The sequence below is a fragment of the Macaca nemestrina genome, chromosome 18, assembly GCF_043159975.1.
Source record: "Macaca nemestrina isolate mMacNem1 chromosome 18, mMacNem.hap1, whole genome shotgun sequence".
Lineage (NCBI taxonomy): Eukaryota > Metazoa > Chordata > Mammalia > Primates > Cercopithecidae > Macaca > Macaca nemestrina.
The window spans coordinates 8472508-8490387 of record NC_092142.1 but is presented as its reverse complement, the minus strand read 5'-3'; the positions used below and the strand labels follow the sequence as shown (position 1 = coordinate 8490387).

General features: G+C 39.8%; 1 long non-coding RNA gene across 13 annotated transcripts in view; it reads right to left on the bottom strand.

Moving 5' to 3' along the window:
- The window catches only part of LOC139359820 (uncharacterized), a 148790-nt gene extending 139840 nt beyond the window's left edge, over positions 1-8950 (bottom strand). For 10 of the 13 annotated variants that reach the window (XR_011616285.1, XR_011616286.1, XR_011616291.1 and 7 more), the window contains exons 1-6: positions 7834-7889; positions 6070-6167; positions 5364-5445; positions 4154-4294; positions 1847-1974; positions 43-142 (exon numbers count right to left, since the gene is read on the bottom strand). This is a non-coding gene — a long non-coding RNA (uncharacterized lncRNA). Of the gene's footprint in view, positions 1-42; positions 143-1846; positions 1975-4153; positions 4332-5363; positions 5446-6069; positions 6168-7229; positions 7356-7833; positions 7890-8822 lie in introns of those variants that run through there. The other 3 variants (XR_011616292.1, XR_011616294.1, XR_011616293.1) reach the window with 3 other exon arrangements.
- Positions 8951-17880: the final 8930 nt, after the last annotated feature.

The window sequence follows — 17880 nt, the reverse complement described above, 5'->3', positions numbered from 1 at the left end:
GAACAAGAGATACTTAGTGATAAAAAGCGAAGTAAAAAGTACCTTTTATAGAATGCTCCTCTTGTCCACACTTTGATTGTTACTTGAAGGATATACAGGAAACTAGCAACAGTGGTTTCATGGGAGAGGGAGACCTGGTAGTCTGAGAAAGGGAGAGAGAAGATTTATTTATTTATTATGGCTTTATATTTATTTATTTGTTTATTTTTTGAGATGAAGCCTCGCTCTGTCGCCCAGGCTGGAGTGTAGTGGCGCGATCTCAGCTCACTGCAACCTCCGCCTCCTGAGTTCAAGCAATTTTCCTGCCTCAGCCTCCTGAGTAGCTGGGACTACAGGTGCACGCTGCCATGCTCGGCTAATTTTTTGTATTTTAGTAGAGATGGGATTTTACCATGTTGCCCAGGCTGGTCACGAACTCCTGAGCTCAGGCAATCCGCCTGCCTCAGCCTCCCAAAGTGCTGGGATTATAGGTGCTACTTAAATTTTCCCTGATTATGTGCCACGCTTTCAATTAAAAGTAAAGGACCATTGGGAGGCCGAGGAAGGTGGATCACCTGAGGTCAGGAGTTTGAGACCAGCCTGGCCAACATGGTGAAATTTTGTCTCTGATAAAATACAAAAATTAGCCGGGTGTGGTGGCGGGTGCCTGTAATCACAGCTACTCAGGAGGCTGAGGCATGAGAACTGCTTGAATCCGGGAGGTGGACATTGCAGTGAGTCAAAATTACACCACTGCACTCCAGCCTGGGTGACAGAAAGATACTCTATCTTAAAAAAATAAATAAATGAAAACAAAAATAAATAAAAGTAAAGGATCTTCATTTGGCTCTTTTTTCCATCAACATTTCTGAGGCATATATATATATATATTTATATTGCTTTTTTCCTAAAATGAGCTTGAGCCACACCATCTGGTTCTTCCCCCCCTCATTTCCCTCCATAAATAATAAAATCTATGTTGTGCAGGTGGGCCATAGCTGACCAAACCGAGGAAACAGTGCTAACCACAGTACATTGTTCTCTAATGGACAAAGCCAATTTTCATGTCAGTAATTCCCACAATGGTCCGAGTAGCAGGAAAAAAAAGGAGTCTATTGCTATTTTCCAGTTGAAGAAATTGTTCAACTGGAAAATAGTGTGACATGTTCAAGGTCGCACATCCTGCAGGGAATAGAGCAAATACATTCAAATTTGACTGAAGCCACGAACCACGCCCTCTGCCTTTTGCCCCACTCACTCTGGGAATCATTTCTCTTGGGCACTTTCAGAGGTAATGGCTGTGCACTCCCATTTATTTTGCACAACCCCCTTCTTCTACCTGCTGCTGAACTGGGGACCTTCCCAGTCCTGTTCAGTTGCTGGTGAGGCTGTCCCTGCAAGCTTTGGGCTCCAGGTGCCTGCTGGAGGAGAGCTGGCTCTTTCCATTGCTATTTCAATGCTGAGGATGGCTCCAGCCTCCTGGACAGATGGCCAATTGCACTTGAACTCTCAGAGTGCACATACGTCAACAGTGATAGAGAGCTTCAGCTGTGACCAGAGCTGGGACAGCCATCCAAATGCAGAGCCATTCGTCACTGTGGTTGATTCCATAAAATCAGCAATGAGGGGATAGATGAGGGGGGAGGATGCAGCCTCTGCTCTCTGTAGCTTGGCAATGCTGGGAAGACCCAGCACACACCTGACTTCACCAGAGTCAAGACCGTCGATCTCTTAGAGGTTAAAAATCCTCAAGGAAGTGCCTTTCTTAAGGTTACCACACCCAATGATTGTTGTAAAAAATATGCTACTATGACTGCTAGACACACAAAATAATAGTATACCTTTTTTTTTTTTTTTGATGACTTACCCAACAGAGCTCTTGGAGAAGGAAGTTCTTTATCTTTTATTCTGTTCCAATCCCTATCTCCTCTGACGGTTTATCTTTTTCTTTCTTTGGGGTGCCACTTCATCTTCTAATACTGGCTTCTCTAGTGTCTAAAAGAGAAGTGCCAGCAGAGCAAAGAGCAATGCAGAGTATTCAAATCTCCTATTCACGGTTTCTTAGTGGGGTAGCCTGGGGGAAGTTGCTGGCTATGCCTAAGCCTCAATTTCCTTTCTCCCATACTCGGGCTGAGCTGCATTTTTAAAACCCTGATTAGCTTTGAGGAAGACCTTCAGCATCAAATGTGTAGGATTCAGAGGTTCCATAGAAAAGGCAGAAAGAAAAGAGCCAGATGACAGGAGGATTCTGGAGCAGGTGCAGAGAGGCTGGTTGGAGAACCCAAGGAACACTGGGTCCTAATGCTCTCTGTGAGTGACTACGAAGTGCCCATAACATTTTTAACTCCTGTGCTCTAATTACCAGAGGAAACTCTCTGGAGGCAGGCAGGAGCAACCAATATGGCCTGAGAAACACAAAGATGGGGGAAAGATGTGTCTGTTTGTAGAGGAGGAGTTAGTGGGGCCCAGTTTGTAGAAGTTCACTTATTCAGTGTGATGGTTGATTTTATGTGTCCACTTGATTGGGCCATAGAGTGCCCAGATGTTTGGTGAAACATTATTCTGAGCATTCTTGTGAGGGTGCTTTTGGGTGAGGTTAATATGTAAGTCATTAGACTGAGTCAAGAAGATGGCACTCCTTAATGTGAGGGGACTTCATCCAATCGGTTGAAGGCTTGAATAGCACAAAAAGGCTGACCCTCCCCCAGATTTCTCCTGCCTGACTGCCTTTGAACTGGGAAATTGACTTTTTCCTGCCTCCAAACTGAAACTTAGACATCGGCTGCTTTTTTGGGGGTTTCAGGCCTGGTGGCCTTTGGACTGAAATGACACTCTTGTCTCTCCTGGGTCTCCAGCTTGCTGACTCACTCTGCAGATATTGGCACTTGTCAGCCTCCAAAATTGCATCAACTCAATACCTTATAATAAATCTGTTTATATATCTCTATCTAACTATCTATCTACCTATATATCTGTCTCTATCTGTTTATCTATCAACATATCTATCTATCTATCTATATCTGTCTATCTATCTATCTATCTATCTATCTATCTATCTATCTATCATCATCTATACATATATCCTATTGGTTTTGTTTCTCTGGAGAAACCTGAGTAATACATTCAGTGATAAGTTCCTGTTCCCACTATTTGTAACACTAGGCTTAATTTTGTGCATAATGCAAGTAGAAGTTGCCAGGTTCTCTAAGATAGGGATGGATAAACATCTGTGGAAGTTCAGAGGTGATGGGTGAGACAGTTTGCTATACTAGAAACAATGAACATTTGACACTATTCTGTGAGAAGCAGAGACCCAACAATTATTGAGCATCTATTTAAAAATAGTAGTTCACTTACTTCCCAACAAATCTCCAGAAACTAAACACTATAGTTCTCATTTTCCAGACTAGAGAAGACAAGCTACAAATCCAGACTCATTGGCTCCAGGGTCTATTTACTTTAGGCTCCTAATGCTTCCTGGGCTCAAGATCATTAGCAGACTCAATAGCAGAATCATCATTCAAATTAATCTCAACAAACTTGAACCCTAATCTATTTTTTTTTCTTTCTTTCTTCTTCTTTTTTCTTTTTGAGACAAACTTTTGCTGTGTTGCCCAGGCTGGAGTGCAGTTGCCAGTCTCACCTCACTGCAACCTCCGCCTCCCAGATTCAAGCAATTCTCCTGTCTCAGCCTCCCAAGTAGCTGGGATGACAGGCACATGTCACCATGCTCAGATAATTTTTGTATTTTTAGTAGAGACGGGGTTTCACCATGTTGGCCAGGCTGGTCTCAAACTCCTGACCTCAAGTGATCGGCCTGCCTTGGCCTCCCAAAGTGCTGGGATTACAGGCATGAACCACCACACCCAGCCTAACTTGAACCCTAACCTCAAGTTCATCTCCTGGCACACAAAAAGTAAAAAGTCAAGCCTCACACTCAGGATCTAAAAAAACAAAGACATATACAACTGTATGAGATTCAGTTTTGGCATCTGTAGAATGGGTGGAAGATATTTATTCATGGAGAAATTGCAAGAAATAATTGTAGCATGATTTTTACAAGTACAAAAATGATTATTACAGTAAATATTACAGTAAATATCCACACTTTGGATATTTACTTATGGTCACATTGCTGTTCCATGCCAGCATATTCTTGCCGAATGCAACATACCTTTGTCCTGCTTCAGTGACTTCCCTGATGCCTTGCACCTTCTTCTTGTACACCCAGCTCACTCTCAACTCTGACACTTCTGGGGGGAAATGGTGGGTTGATGGTCGAATGTGCTGTGGTTCACAGGCTCCCATGTGATCCCTAGATGAATGAAGACATAGTTCCCCTCCTGTCTCACCTGTAGGGTAGCATAAAGCCTGAGAAAGTCTTTAAATCCATACTTATATCAATCTATTTTTTTCAAGGCATGGTGTTCTTAAACCATAGTGATTCACAGAGTAATCTCAAGGAGCTTAATGGAGGATGAGGGATTTAAGAACTAGAGCCTGGAACCATGTATCTATTTTCCAGACTCTGAAAGAGGGCAAACAAAATGTCATCTATATGCATGTAAGGGTGGAGGGGGCAGGCACATACTAGGTGGATTGGGAGCATGCACTCCAGACTTGAACAGGTTTAAATGACAAGGACATAACAAGGTCAATCAGAAACTCCAATTTATTCTGTCATTAAATGAATGCTTTATGTCAACCATGGAGCGAAACTCTCAAGTTCTAGTTGATGTCAGAAACATAAACTGCCCCCAGAGACTGGCTGGGAAGGTGGAGAGATGAGTCAGGGAGTCAGTAACTAAACTCTTTTCTCAAGGTTATTTAGCAGATGGAAAATTTTCCATAAAGCTCCAATGATTCCCTCTGGAACCTTCTAACAGGGCTGATACTTACAATAAGTCTTAAGTTCCAGGGGAGGCCATAAAAGAAACCAATAATAATGACAGAAGAGGCTCAACACAGTTAGCCAAAGATTCATCCCCACAAGAGAGGTGGAAGCCTTCCACCTATGAGTGTCAACAGGCCTTTACTGCTCACGCTGGGGAAAAGCAATTGGCTGAGAGAGGTAGAAGGGCTTAGAGAATTTCCAGGTTGACAGTTAAGTTTCTAACTGCTCCGCTGCCTTCTTGGGTAGCGAGGGAATCTTGTTAGGGGTCAGGACCGGACTAGGCATTATAGAACTTGATTTGGTGCCTCCAAATGGTGATATGGGCTTTATTTGTCCTGGGTTCCTTCTCCTGTGAGGTAGAGGCTGATACCACTGGGACAATACCTATATGAGACCAGGTATGGCCTAGATCCCTGGCTTCAAAAGGCGAGATGACCTAGTAGACTAAAAAGAGCATCTTTACGCTCAGACATACTGAAATTGAACTCACATTTTGATTCTCAAAGGCCTTCTCTGAGCTTCGGTGTCCTTTTCTGAGCAGCGTGCTTAATAATACATCCTTCACAGGGTCACTTGGTGAATAAATGAAATGCTGTCATCAAATTACCTAACACTGTGCTGGGCATAGATTAAACATTCACACAATGGTAATTTTCTGACCCATCCCTTTATAGAACTGGAGACCGTATATCGCTGAACAGACTTGGATCTTGACTCAAACCTTAGGAACTCTACAGATGGATCTAGGCTTGTTCACCTCTCTCACCTTCAATTTAATTTCCTGGCTTTCCAGCTTCCTTCCTGCCTCCTTTATTTCCACTTAAAGTGTGCCCATCTCCTGATACTGCTTTCTCTACACTCTGACATTCCCAAACCAGGCTTTGCTTTATCATAAACCCTCACCCTGCTATTCCTGTGATAGAATCGATCCTTTCCTTTTTCTGTACTCCTTAGCACACGTCTCTGTAGACAACAATAAGCAGTTGCTCTGCTCAGAATAACTTAAGACAGTGCTCATTAACGTGTGTTTGGTGGGATGTCAAGAATGCCTGTACTACCTTAACCCCAGCTCCATGCAGGCTAGACACCTAAATTCAGGAAAGAAAGTTTCAGCCACTGTCTTTTGATGGAGGAGAAAAAAGTGTACCTCATTTATTAGAGCTTCCTAGAGCACAAGAAACAAAGAACAGACTCACATCTCAATAGATTATTTCAGGGCGAGAAAAATGTCCTCTGAGTCATCAGGCATTATGGCGAAGGGAAGTTTCTTTCTGATTGCTGAGGACGAGTTTTCCTGGTGCAAAAAGAGAGAAAGGTCATCCCATTTGGAAAGGATGGGATGTGCAGACACAAAGAGACAGGTTCCAAACAGTTTTCTGCGGTTAAAGCACAAAATATGTTGAAGGAGATGAGCCTGGGGAAGACAGTGGTGCCAGATGTTGAACAGAATAGGTTGGAAGAACAGAGGCAAAAAAAAAAAAAAGTATATATAATATATACATATACCCAGTAGGAAACTGCAGTGAATATTCACTGTGCCCTTTTGCAGGAATTCAAAAGGGACATCAAGAACATTCCTTAATTATTCCAGGATCAGGGACTAGAACTCCTCCTAAGATAAACCTATTATAGACCCCATTGCTACAGAGCAGGGCTCCCTCAGGTTACTCTGAATCGAGGGGAGAAAAAAATTCTTGGAACAAGTATTTTTGACTAAGGGTGAACCAAGCTGAACTACTCCCATTGTTACGGTCCTATTTAAAAGGCACAATTCACCATGAGTTCAAAGCGTATCTTCATTCAAGGTGACAGCTCAGCGATGAATTCTGAGAGACGTTAACAGGAGGAGTTATGAGGAACATAGCGAAGGAGTTAAAATTTGAAGGAAAAAAGGACTGGGGATTATATGGTCTTGAACTATGGAAAAGGTTGAAATGCATTCAAGAAAGCAATAAAGACTAGTGAACCAGAAACTCCCTGCTCACTTATGATAAAATATCTAGTTAATACCAAATAAAAGATTCAAATAGACTTGTTATGGTTCTTTAGAAAGTCTCTCTAAAATAATGCCTATATCCCCCACACTTTTTTTTTTTTTTTTTTTTAAAGCACTTTCACAAATAAAGTGTTGCCTTTAGGAAGGAAGATTGGCTATGGGGAGTAAGCCGCTTAGCTAGAATGAAAAAGATATGAGAGGAACATAATTTCTGAATTTGGAATTGTTCTTAGACACTGCACTAAGCATCCTGCCTTGCAAACAAGACCCGCTGTTTATTTTCTGTAGGAATTCATGGGCCACCCTGAGCACAAATAAATGCACACTGGTTTAGTGGAAGAGATGAAAAATCATATTTACATTTGCAGTAAAGGGTGAATAGTGCTCTAAAAAAACAGGCACTTCAAGAGCACAGAAGAGGGAGTGAGTGCTCAATGACTGGGAAAAATCAGGAAGGCGTCTTAGGAGAGATGACATTTGGGCTAGTTCTTGAAGGGTCAATCGGAGTTCACCAGGTTGGAGAAAGACTTTCTGCTTGGGACGTATGGCTCAGTCCACTGCAGAGGGCAGGTGACGAGAAAGCATCCATGAAGTAGGTCTTAGAGTAAACGAGAGTTTATAGGCTGGGAAAAATACCAGGGGTCTACCAAACTGAACACCAACGAGCATTTATCTTCTTTCTTTGTCTATGATCCAACCACTGTTGCTTGCAAGAAGTACATATCTGAAAGGGGATTCGAGGAATGTGGATAATTTCCAAATCATAAACACAAGCATGAATCAAACCAAGCCCAGTTCCTCTCTCTTTAGAAAAAAGAAAGAAAGAAAGATAGAAAGAAAGATAGAAAGAAAGAAAGATAGAAAGAAAGAAAGAAAGATAGAAAGAAAGAAAGAAAGAAAGAAAGAAAGAAAGAAAGAAAGAAAGAAAGAAAGAAAGAAAGAAAGAAAGAAAGAAAAAGAAAACCTGTAAATGTTCATCCTCTCTGTATTTGTTTCCAGGGTTGCCATAACAGATTACCATACACCAGGCAGCTTAAGGCAACAGAAACCTATTCTCTCACAGTTCTAGAATCTAGGAGTCTGAAACCACAGTGTCACCAGGTTGGTTCCTTCTGAAGACTCTGTGGGAGAATCTATCTCCTGCCTCTCTCCTACTTTGTGGTGCCTGCTGCAGTTCTTAGAGTTTCTCCACCTGTGGCTGCACAGGCCCCTTGCTCTCTGTGTCTCTCTCTGTATTTTCTCCTTTTCTGTTTCATAAAGACACCCATCATTGGATTTAGGGCTCACCCTAAACCCAGCATTATCAGGTCTTGAGATCCTTAATTCCACCTGCAGAGTCTCTATTTCAGATATGGCCATATTCACAGGTACTGAGGATCAGCACCTATCTTTCTTTACAGCCACCATTCAACTTACTACACTCTATTTTATTTTTTCCCAAAGTTCTCTCTTCTGGAAAGAAGTTGTCCCTACCACTTAAAAGAGTGAAAAGGGACAGTACCAATAATTACGATGCCCAAAGTAGAAGAGGGCATTTCTAGAAAGCAGAGATTGAGGCAAGGATTACAGTAATGATACTCTGAGAGTTGAAAGCCTAGGACAACGACGGTTGTTGGGGGAAACGAAGGGAAGGCAGGGAAAGATATGAGGTAATGCTGTGCATTGCATTTCACTGCTGAGCACTACTTTGTAAGTGCTGCACAGAGGCAAATCAGGTATGCTGAGCAAGCCTGGTGGCCCAGCAGAAGGGATGTTCACAGAAGAGTGTTGCAAGAAAGATCTACAATTAGGAGAAGGGTCTATAAAAGAGAAACGAGGAGGAATTTATTACTCTAGCTTCTTCTATCCCCTGTTTCCCTTTGGTCAAGTTTCACTCCATGGAGGACCGATCTTCCACACTTCAAGGTTATATCATCTGCCCTTGAACTTCCCTCGGGTAGCCGGATCCCATACCTCACAATATTGCAGTCCATTCAAGATCAGAAGTAGACAGCTGACTCAACGTGGTTCAGCCTACTGGAAGTGAGGATCATCCAGGTCCAGGGCTTCAACCTTGACCCCAGACAACTCAGGGAAACTAGCTAGGGCACCAGCAAAGATGACAGTCAAGAGGTCCAGAATGTGGGTGGTAATTTTCCAGGGAAGGAGGCTGTAGAGAGAAATCCAAGAAGGCTAATGTTTTGTGCCTGATATTAGTATTAAGACCGGGAAAAATATCAGGGCTCTACCAAACTGAACACCAAAGAGCATTAATCTTCTTTCTTTGTCTATGATCTAACCACTTGGCTTCAACTGTTGGTGAGTTCACATAGACACTTTTTATGTCAGGAATTTGCTGTAAATACTCAGTATGTTTTACTTTTAAAGGTGGTGTGAGAGCTGTAGTAATATGGAGAAAAAAGGGAGTTAAGAGATTTCATTAGCTAACAGTTTCCTTTCATAGCATAGATGCAAATCTAAAAAAAGAAAAATAAATACCCTTGACTAATTGGTTTGAGGAAATGCATAATAATTTGTTTTGTAAAGCAAAAAGTAAGCAATGAAATGATATGTATATTGTTCACCTGAATTATTTACTTTTATTTTTTTAAATATTTTTTGCTTAACTAGCAGAGAGGGAAGAAAGAAAAATAGCATCTACCCAACCCACGCTTTTTATTATATTTTTTAATGGTGAATCTTGCTAGAACCATAATGAAGCTCTGGAAGAAATAAAAACTTATGATCAGAACAAGCATTATAGACATTTATGTAAAACTGGAAGTGAATAGTATTTTCCCATCTGTTACTAATTCATAACCGGATTCTCTCTGGTATTGTGACTGAAGTACATTTTTATAATTCATTTCTTGGCTTCAACTGTTGGGGAGTTCTCGACTTTGTTAATTTCACAACATCAGATGTTCATGAGGAAGTTACCATTATGACTCACAGTCAACATGTTATCAATTCCAAGAGGGAAGGATGTTAGCCAGATAAAGTGGTGAATCAGAGGTTTTAAAATAGAGCTTTATTTCTAAACACCCTATGTTCCAGGAAACTATTGGGGAAACTAGGAAATGGCTCTGGGGCTGGATTTAAGGATCCCATAGGCACAATCACAGCACACCAGGCCATCCCATGATCCAACAGCCCTGTCAATCCCTGTGGGTCACACGATGCCAAAACCCATTAGCTACTCATTAGCAAAGGTGAATGAACGTTTGACAGAATAGAAGCAATCTGCCTGGGAAGTGGGGAGACAGGAAAGGAGAGAAAGAGAGAGAGATAGAGGAGAGAGAAAGGGAGAAGGTTGGGGGGAAGAGAGAGAGGGAGAGAGAGACTGAAAGGATGGTGGAGGGAATTCCAAGCTTAGACAGTCCCACACTTTGGCATTCTAATCTAGAACAACTTCATAACTAAGACTAAAGGGAAATCACTATTTCTTAATAATAACAACCACAAGCAAAGATTTCTGTAAGCCCAAAAGTTTAAAAGCAGAATGTTATTTTAAGCAATCTGCTGTTCGGCTAACATTTGTGAGATACATAAAGGAAGACAAAATTAGACTGAACCTAATCAAGATTTATTGTATTTTTGCTCAGTCCGTTGAGTTTTTAGCACAGCAAATGTTCTTTTTGTTTTTTCCCCTATCATAATTTCATTTTCCAGATTAATTTCTGAATCTTTGCTTATATGTTGCTAAGTAGAAGCTACAATACTTTTACCATGGAAACATTTGTTTGGTTATTTGATATACAAACATAGTCTGAAACAACAAATATAAAAGAAGACATATGCACCTATGACATTTCCCAGAACATGAATCTTGTCTTATTGAAATGAACTGAATTCATTATTTTTGGATGCTCTATCCTCTTTCCTCTAGTTATTACTGAACCAAAAAAGGTTTAGCTGGTGTAAGAAAATTGGTACAGCACTTTAGAAAAGCACAGTTATTCCCAATGCAGAAACTTTAGAAAAGCATAATTTCAAAATGAGTCAAATTTAAATTGTCTGACACAGTTATTCCAAATGTAAAAACTCGTCCTGAGGAAATAATCCTCCTTTGAAGGAAATATTTTTTACTCAAAATTATTGACCGCAAAATTGTTAACAATGGTGAAAACTTCAAAACCACCTCAGTGAATCACCATGATTATGAAAAATGAGGGAAGCTCATTCATTAGGCCAGTCGCCATTTATTTTTAAATTATTTATTTATTTATTTTTTGAGATGGAGTCTTGCTCTGTCACCCAGGCTGGAGTGCAGTGGTGCAATCTTGGCTCACTGCAATCTCTGCCTCCCGGGTTCAAGTGATTCTCCTGCCTCAGCCTCCCGAGTAGCTGGGACTACAGGCACGTGCCATCACGCCCAGCTAATTTTTTGTATTTTTAGTAGAGACGGGGTTTCACCATGTTAGCCAGGATGGTCTCGATCTCCTGACCTCATGATCCGCCCATGAGGCCTTGGCCTCCCCAAGTGCTGGGATTACAGGCGTAAGGCACCACGCTTGGCCTTAAAATTTATTTTTATGAATATTGTGTGGTATTAGGGGAAGACTTCTCAGAGGAAGATTAGTATGGCCAGTTAGATGAGGATACCCTAAAATTGATCTTTTGCCAGCAGAGTGCTCTCTGGTTATGAAAATGGAAATTGGAAAGAAAACAAGCAAACAAATAAACCAAACCAAAAAAGCAAACAAAAAAATTCTGTTACAGTTTTCAGACCTGGTCCTGTTTTTTCTGAGTTCAACTTTTGCAGGCTATTCAAACAAAATACAGTAATAACAAAAATATTAAGAGTAGCAACAAAAGTTTTCTTCAAGTACTCTATAATAAACCTATGACGTCTGTACGATTCTCATTTTGCAGGTGACAACACTGAAACCTAGAAATAGTCAATCACACTTCTGAGTTCTCACAGTTATTAACTGGTTGGATAAAGCATTGGAGTTCAGGTTGGTTTGACCCCAGACCTGCGTGCTTGTGCCAGCAGTATTTAATATGCTCCTTAAGGTTAAAGTTAGAGAGGAGACGATTACAAAATATTAAGAAAGATGATCCGTAAGTGTGAAAACCATGAAAAAAAATGAAAACAGAAACTAAGGACACTATGAGTTCTGAGATAATCAAATACTCTTTGGAAAAGGGAAAAATTGATGAAAATTTTCAATAAGACCTTCTATATTCAGCATCTTTTATTAGGGTTTGTAACATTATCTCCAATGACAGCAATGGCAACAAAAACATAGAAATAATAAAAATGTCCCTCCATAGGGGATGGATGGACTCAGTGTTGTTTTATCAACGTGATAGGAAATTATGCAGATATTAAAAATTATCATATAACTGTGTGGAAATACGAAAAATGTTTTTGATCAACTATGAAATGAATAAAGCAGAACATAAAATGACATGGGCAATATTAATGCCATCTTCTAAAAATGTGGGCCTATGCTCAGGGACTGGGGTAAGGCATTTAGAAGTGAAAATAATTATGTTTTGGATAATATTTCTGTATTACAATATAATTGGGCTATTATATCTTTCTTTCAATAATAGACATAAACACACACATCTTTTAGGTATCATGAGTTTCATATCTTTGCTCATTTTAATATGTAGAGCTCAACAGAATAAAAGAATAAATTCTATGCATCCATGCAAATGGAATAGAATAATGAACCCATTGTATTCATTATACAGCTTCAAAAATTACTAACTTTTTTTTCATAAGGCATTTTTATTATTGCAAAACTAATATGAAGTTTGGGAAAAAAAATAATCCTGGAGATCATCACTAAACCTGGGGAAGAGTGTTGTGTTAGAAATTGAAAATCTATTGACTGATTCCACTTGGAAGTTGTCACTCATCTTGGCCCTCCATTTGAGCCAAAATAGGTAGGTGTTAAGGGTTGAGTTCAAAAAAAAAATAGAAGAACGAGAAGAGAAAAACACTAGAAATCTGTGCCTGGTTGTCAGAGGGAGATAATTAAGTGTAACATGAATCAGGGAAAATGATGTCCACCACCAGGCCCTCGAGGCCTCCCAGAGGCTGAACCAAGATGACAGGTTAAAACCATGAGTGAAGTTAAACATCACCAAAGGGCATAACTACCTCAGCACCTGGTGAGTAAATATGATTCAGACACATGCACGTGTCTGAGATGCAAGTAGAGAATGATTTAGACTAAAGGAAAGTATTTTAAGGACTATAACTAAATACCCCTATGAAATAAATTGGGAGTTCATTCATTAACTGATCTGTTTATCCATCTCTCCAGCTATTCATCCATCCACCCACCCATCCATCCATCTACCCATCCATCCCTCCGTCTGGGCAGTCAGTCAATAAATCATAATTTTGCAGAAAACGAAAGACCTTCAGAATGTTTGGAACATGTAGTACAGTGTTAGTGTAGAAAGAGTCTTAAGTGTTAAGAAGAGGCTTTGTCTAAAAGTTTAGACTTTACCCTGAGCCTGATGGAAAACAAATTAAAAAGTTTTGAGCAGCCAAGTGACAAGATAAGATCTGCCTTTTAGAAGCAAGTGGCTAGTAATTAGCATATGGTCATCAAAGGGCTGCAGACTTTAATTTCCCAGAGAGGCAAATAGAAAAGGGGAGTGTCTGAGCTGTCTGACCAAGCCTGGAAAGAAACATTCTAGCAGATTTTCTGTCAGTGGGGCTTCAGGGCCTCCAATTATTCCAGGAAACCACGCCTTTCTTTTTTAATAATAAATAACCATCATCTATCAATCAGGCATTTAATCTAAAAGGTTCAGTTGAGCTGAGCCACTATTTTCCATAGTCAATTTTAACTACTATTTTAGATTCACATCAAACGTGCCACTAGGGTTGACACAACAGCATAGAAGAGCTAGAAAAATGCTAAAGAACAATCAAATCCCTATTTTTCCCACAATGATGACACTATCACACCCTTCCATGGTGTATCTGTTTAAGAAATAAGTAGGACAAATGACAACGGACTGCTTTCCAAGGTGGAGCCAAGTCACCTGATTTCAACTCTGCAGACTTTTTGCAGATTTTCAGAAAAGTGTAGAAAATTCACACTGCCACAGGTTCTTTCCTCTCCACTCACCAAACTCTCCCTAGCAGTAACCCAAAAATATGACAGCCAAATATCATCTATGTTAAATTACTTTTTCAATAGTAGATGATTTATCGTTGATTAGGTAATTAAATCAAATACAAGTGGCTGAAAGTAAATCTATTTTTATCATCCCTGTAAATTAAAAGTTCCGCATCATAAAAAATCATGACCATCTTGAAAATGACTAGTCAAGCGCCTTTTAGAGGCAAGCAGGATTTATTGTCAATTAACGTATTGAACTGTATAGTCAGCATAACCCTGTGTTCAAGACTTTTAAAATTATTGGCTTCCGCTTCCGAGCTGCTCCTATCATGGTAATGAAATGTATCTAGCTATTCTCATATTGAACAATTCTGTAGGTTGGGTTTATATCTCACTATAACAACATTTCATTTTATTATTTTCTTCAATCCTCTGTAATGAATACAAATACATCCTTTTTTCCATCACGAGTTTATCAATTTTCATTGATTTGCCTATAATGAATACAGTCAGAAAAAGAAAGGCAGACAGATCATATCCATTAAAGAGTCTTTAGCTTCAAAAGTTTATCTGTGGCATTGTTTAATCTAAAAAGAAAAAGAAAGTCATCAGGAAACTAATTAAAAAGAAACATTACTTTCAGGCCTGCTTATACACAAGAAGTCAATAATTATTGCATAAAGGGACTGAGGAGCTATTACCCTTCTAGAAATTTTGCATTTGCATCCAGCCCACTTGAAAAAAATAAAATTATTATTCCTATCAAATATTTAGGGCATATGGATAATCACATTATCTATTATAATGTTGTACATCTTTCAAAGTTAATAAAGGTCAACTGGAACTGTAAAAGCTAAGATGCACTTATAACAAGTTCAATTTTTATAACTAGTTACATTTGACAGCTTGTGCACATACCTTTTTTTTGTGGCAAAACTCTATAAACCCACACTGGCTCTGTGTCAGTGAGAAATTCATGTGTGTTTCTCGTTGTACATATCTTTATCTGAAACATGATTTTGTCTGAGGTTCTTCCCATAAGGAATGATTTTCTGTTCTATTAGTTCTATTATAGTCTATTAGTCCATTTTGCATTGCTATCAAGGAGTACCTGAGACTGGGTAATTGAAAAAGAAAAGAGATTTATTTGGCTCACCGTTCTGTAGGCTGTACAAGCATGGCTCCAATCTGCTCAGATTCTGATGAGGCCTCAGGAAGCTTTTACTCATGGTAGAAGCTGAAGTGTGAGCAGGCGTGTCATATGCCGAGAGGGAGCAAGAGAGGAGGAGGTATCAGACTCCTCTAAACAACCAGCTCTTGCATGAGCTAACAGAGAACTCACCTATTACCATGGGGAGGGCACCAAGCCTTTCATGAGGGATCCACTCCCATGACCCAAGCACCTCCGACATTAGGGATCTCCTATCAACAGGAGATTTGGAGGGGACAAATATCCAAACCATAACATCTAGATGCCACTGAATTGGGAGCTCAGCAAGGCAAGTGGCTTTCCCAAGATCACATTGCTCATGTGAGGTAGTCTGGAAGCTGAGTTCAGATATTGGACTCCAAGCCAAGTGTTCATCCCGCCTCCTTGCAAGGCAAGGAGCAGGATTTTGCCAGAGCGAGGGCACGTATCCCCGCTTTCCTGCAGATGAGGACTTGAAGTGAAGGCTACAAGATGCCCACATTTATTTTTTTCTCGAATTGCTTTCTCCTTTAGCTTGGAGAAGCACATCTCAAAGTTAAAGAAGGGTTAGCTGGGAGTGAAAAAAATCACTCATTTTCCTGGGGTATGCAAAGAAAGCACCATAGCAGGGCGGAGGATATTAGAGATGTGTCTGCAGTCTCTTCAAATCTGTTTAATCTAATCCTGTTATAATCAAAATCCAAATGCCGATGCCTTCAGTGACATTTCATGGCCCTGTAACCATTGCATCTGTTTGGGCTTAGCGTTTGCATCCCCACGTGGTAGTGTTTTTTGGTATAAATCAAGTAATTCCATAGCATTTTAGGAAGGAGAAAAGTTTATGAAATACCAAAGTATTCCAGATTTTCTTCTTGCTCTTTCATTATTTGGAGTTGATAGGAGTACCTTCCCGAGAAGAACAGCTGGAGCTCCCCATTTCTTGTGCAGGGGCACAAGAGGCTGAACCTGAATCCAGTTCAGATATTAGAATTTCTTGCATGCAGTAGAGAGTTTACCTTTGACCAAGCTACTGATTGCTTAAGGTTTCCTAGTTAGAGCATAAGACACATAAACTGCCTCATTTAGGATGACTATGAAGTTGGTCACTCAAACAGGGCCATGAAGAGTCCAGGCATAAACTGGGACTATCCCAGACAAAACTGGATGCATGTTCACCCTTCTTATTCTTCCCCATATATTTTGCCCTTAACCCATAATAAGTGCTTAGTACACTTTGTTGAGAATAAGTTTTAATTTTTGTTCGGGTAGAACTTGATAGTCATTATATGGCCTGTGGAACGCCGGCATTGACATTATCTGGGAGCTTGTTAGAAATACAGAACCTCACACCCCACTCCAGAGGTATTGAATCAGAACCCGCATTTTAACAAGATCCCAAGGAATGTCATTTGAAAGTTGAAGCTTGACAAACAATGAAATATGACGTATTGGAGTCGGCGTAGTTTCTAGTGAACTTTGGTTAAATGTCTTTAACTTGGCTACCCATTACAATAATCTGAGCCATTTTGAAAAACATACAGATTCACCATTCCATACGACCCAGTATTTCCACCCCTTGGAGTACGATTTTTTTTTTTTTTAAATACTATCATGCCTGTGCACAAGGAGATATGTTCAAAAATGTCCACTGCAACATTGCAAAAGTCAAAACTTGGGAATATCTTAGATGCCCATCAATAAAAATGTGGATAAATAAACTGATAAATTCAAACAAGAGAATATTATATATCTGTGCAAACAAAGGATCTGGTACTATCTTCATCAATATGATTATATCTCAAAAGATACAGTTGTAAGAGTAGAAAATGTGGAAAACTATGTAAAGTTATATCATGTATACAACATTAAAATACTCAGAACATTGCTGTATGTTACATGTGGACATACATCTTTGTAGTAATCATATTCAAGCATAGACGGAAATAGCAAACATAAAATTCAGAATAAAAGTCACCATCGCTGGGGAGGGAAAGGTGTAATGAAATCAGAGAGGGGTAGAATGGAGACTTCCATCATCCAGGATCCATTTTATTTTTAAACTTGGTGGTAAATACATAAGCATTTGTTTCATTTTCTATGAATATTGCTTGCTTGTAACAGTTTATAGTAGTAGCTAGAATACAGATTTGCATGCAGATCTTTCTCAACACATATTAAATGAAAGTAACCAGGAACAAGGCCCAGGAGTCAGTGTGAGCACCCAAGTTGATTTTTATGGGCAACCAGATCTGTGGTGCTGATGATCTCCAAGATGATTTGAGAAGAAAAACATGCATAGTTCTATAGTAAGATATACCACCTCGATTACTTTTAGAGGCAGTGCGTTGCCAAGGAAAAACATGGATTTTGGATCCAGATAAGAATGGAGTTTGAATCTTACTCCAGTTCAGTATGGCTCCAGACAAGTGATTGGATGACTCTAAGCCTCACTTAAGTCATCACAATGTGGAATTGTTTGAAGGACTAAATGAGAACAAATCCTGGCTTACAAGGCAGTCTGCAAATTTACTAATTCTCTTATTACAAAATTACAAAACTAAGCTTCTATTGGTGAAGATTTAAACACCTATTCATCCAGCATTCATTTATAGGGTGTCTTCCATGTACCAAAGACAAAAACCAGGTCTGACTCTTGTTCTCAACAGCCACCACCTCAAAGATCATCTACACCAGGGAATTTCAAATCTATGTTCCTGTCTACTGTGGACGACAGACAGGTTCT